The sequence below is a fragment of the Propithecus coquereli genome, unplaced genomic scaffold (genome assembly GCF_000956105.1).
Source record: "Propithecus coquereli isolate 6110/MARCELLA unplaced genomic scaffold, Pcoq_1.0 Scaffold212, whole genome shotgun sequence".
In the NCBI taxonomy this organism is placed as follows: Eukaryota; Metazoa; Chordata; class Mammalia; order Primates; family Indriidae; genus Propithecus; species Propithecus coquereli.
Genome location: NW_012146301.1, coordinates 4639476 through 4643142, shown reverse-complemented (window position 1 = coordinate 4643142; position 3667 = coordinate 4639476). Strand labels below are relative to the sequence as shown.

At 35.9% G+C, this 3667-nt stretch overlaps 1 protein-coding gene across 1 annotated transcript in view; it reads left to right on the top strand.

Annotated features, from left to right (window-relative positions):
• METTL21C (methyltransferase like 21C) overlaps positions 1–3667 on the top strand; it is a 12874-nt gene that overhangs the window by 8565 nt on the left and 642 nt on the right. The window lies entirely within an intron of this gene.

Genomic DNA, 3667 nt, shown 5'->3' with positions numbered 1-3667 from the left:
GCCTGTAGTCCCAGCTACTCGGGAGGCTGAGGCAGGAGGATCGCTTGAGCCCAGGAGTTTGAGGTTGCTGTGAGCTAGGATGACGCCATGGCACTCGAGCCCCGGCAACACAGTGAGACTCTGTCTCAAAAAAAATAAATAAATAAAAAATAAAAGTCAAAAAACTGCTGGATGAAAAAAATGCATGCTGTTCTAGGGACTTTTTAAGAGAATTTACTTTACAAATACTCTCCCTCTGTGTCAATCACCTGTGACAATTTCAAGTTAAATTTCTGCACTGTTTGCTTTTTTCACAATAAATACTTTAGGCTTTGCAGGCCACATACTGTTTTTGCAAAATATTCTTTGGGTTTTGTGTGTGTGTGTGTGTTTGCTTTTACAGCCATTTATAAAAAGATAAGAACCATTCTTAGCCTACCAAAACAGGCCTTGGATTAGATTTGGCCTGCAGGTCACAGATTACCAACTCCTACAACCATAGGCAATCTACAGTAAAATTATTGGAATTCATAAGAGTTTAGCAAAGTTGTCAAATCTCAATATACAAAGCTCAATTTTATTTATAAATTCTAAGTACAAAAAGTTAGAATATGAAATTTATATAAAGATACCACTTAACTTAGCAATATCAAATACTTAAAAATAAATGTAACAAAAGATGTGTAACACTTCTATACAAATTTATAGCATTACTGAGACAAATTAAAGATAACCTAAGTAAATGGGGAGGCAGGCCAAGTTTGTGCAATGGAAGACACCATAAACATGTCAATTTTCTCCAAATTGATCAATAGCTTATGTGAAGTCATAGTCAAAAATCCCAATATGAATGCTTGTGGAATTTGTGAAGCTGATTCTAAAATCATATGAAAATGAAAAGGCTAATTAAGAGTCAAGACACTCCTGAAGAACCAGGTAGGAAGATGTGCTTCACAAGAAGTAAAAAAAGTACTTTAAAGATGTAATAATTGAGGTAGCAATTAGTATTAGTTGCTGATAATAATATATGTTGGGTTTTTTTCCTTTTTTTTGAGACAGAGTCTCACTCTGTTGCCAGGGCTAGAGTGCCATGGCATCAGCCCAGCTCACAGCAACCTCAAACTCCTGGGCTCAAGCGATCCTCCTGCCTCAGTCTCCCGAGTAGCTGGGACTATGGGCACGTGCCACTAGGCTCAGCTAATTTTTTCTATTTTTAGTTGTCTGGCTAATTTTTTTCTATTTTTCGTAGAGATGGGGTCTCGCTCTTGTTCAGGCTGGTCTCGAACTCCTGAGCTCAAGCGGTCCTCCTGCCTCGGGTATTTCTTAATACATGTACATTCATATTGGTATTTTTTAAAGTGAACTTTAAAGTCCGCTGAAAAAAATTAACAAGTATCTATAAGTTTAAGGGCCAAATGAACATTCTAGACATAACAGCAAAGATTTAAGTGTGTCTATTTTCTTCTTTATTGATACTGCCTATTAAGAACATGAGTAAGGTATTTGTTGATAAATGTTTCTAAATACTCTTCAGTTCCTCTGGATGGTGATGAAAATTTCTTCTTTTAAAACAAGTAACAGTGTATTAATCAACTAACAGCAAGGCCTATGTGACAAAAACCTATTTCCAAGATTTTAAAACTAATATTTAAACAAAATAAAGAGAGGAAATGATGATGTGTTCCCTACCCCCACCAGGAAAAAAAAAAGTTGGCTGTAGCAGTAGCCTTAATTTCCTTCTCTTAAGCAAAGGAAAGGAAAATAAACATGCCTTTTGCTATGTTCTCCCTTAGGATATAGAACTTACAAGAGCAGGCCTCCAAATGTGGAAGGAAAGTTGTAGGAAAAGATAAGATGTCTTTTATATGCAGATAATGTGTGGCAAGCACAGGGCTTTCACCTGGTGATTCCTGATTATTTGACCCAGTTTTACTTGCTGCTGCCCTTCTCTCACGTGGACAAGGGTGGGAAAGATAGTCAATCTGGAAATCCTTGGTTTGTTAGTATGAAGCTCTGTAATCAAGTCAGTTGATTTCAGCATAAAAACACAGACATGTAACAATGGAGCAGAAGAGACTACTGAAATGGACCCACACATATGTGGTCAATTGATTTTTGGCAAAGGTACCAAGGTAATTCAATGGGAAAGTACGGTCTTTTAAACCAGTGGTGCTAGAACAATTATCCAAGTACACACACAGAACCCTGAACGTTCTCTCATACCATACACAAAAATTAAATTGAAATGGGTCATGGACCTAAATAAGAGTTAAAGCTATAAAAACTACAAAACTACTAGAAAAAAACAGGATAAAATCTGTTACCTTGGGTTAGACAAAGATATCTCAGATATGATATCAAAAGTATAGTTCATAAATGGAAAAAATGTTGAATTGGACATTATCAAAATTAAAAACTTTTGTGAAAAGACTCCATTAAGAAACACACTGATGCCCCAGACTTCTACATGGGTTAAGAAAACACACACACACACACACACACACACACACACACACGCACGGAGAAAATATTTGCAAAATACGTATCTAAAAAAGGGCTTGTATAGAAAACATATAAAGAACTTTCACAACTCAGTAAGATAGACAATCCAACTGAAAAATGGGCAAAAAAATTAAAATAGAAACTTTACCAAAGAAGATACAAAAATGTCTAACAAGCTCATTATTTATTAGGGAAATGCAAATTAAAGTCATCAGATACACAACCAGTAAAATTGCCAAAGTTAAAAAAGTGACAATATCAAGTGTCGATGAGGATGTGCAAAACCTGCAACACTCACACACTGCTAGTGGGAATGTAAAATGGTACAGTCTCTTTGGAAAACAGTTTGCTAGTTTCTTACCAAGTTAAAAAGAAACATACCATACGACTCAGCAATTTCAGTCCTAGATATCTACCCAATATACATTTAAAATATATGCCCCCACAAAAGACTTGTAAACAAATGTTCACAGCAGCATTATTCATATAGCTTCAAATATAAACAATCCAAATATTTATAAACAGGTAAATGGACAAAATGTGGTACATCACACAATGTAGTTTTACTCAGAAGTAAAAAGGAATGAATGGATATACTCAACAACATGGGTGAAACTCAAGAACATTACACTTAGTGAAAGAAGACATAGAAGATATATCACATGATTCCATTTATATGAAATTTCTAGGAAAGTCAAAACTTTAGAGTTGGAAAGCAGATCACTGGTTGTCTGGGGTGAGAGGTGGGAATGGAGGTTGACTACAAATGGGCAGGAGGGAACTCTTTCAGATGAATGGAATTGTTGTCAAACTAGATTGTGCTCATGTTGCACTACAGACATTAGACGGTACACTTAAAATGCTTAAATTTTACAGTATGTAAATTATACCTCAATAAAGTTAAAAAATCCCCCCATGTTTTTTCCCAAATATAATGCAAATTCTCTTTCAAATCCTCTACCTTTCACGTATACAGTACACAGGGATCTACCAAGAAAATTATGGCAACGGGACCCTGCCTCCTAAATCTGTTCTTAGACTTACAAATGCATTTCTTTCACAGTCCTAGGGCAAAGGGATATGATCATACACTTATTTTGTAAATGCACAGAATTCTGTCCTTTTAGAAAAGCTGGACTGATTGCAATTACAAGAATCTTTTTTTTGGCCAGGCGCGGTGGCTCAC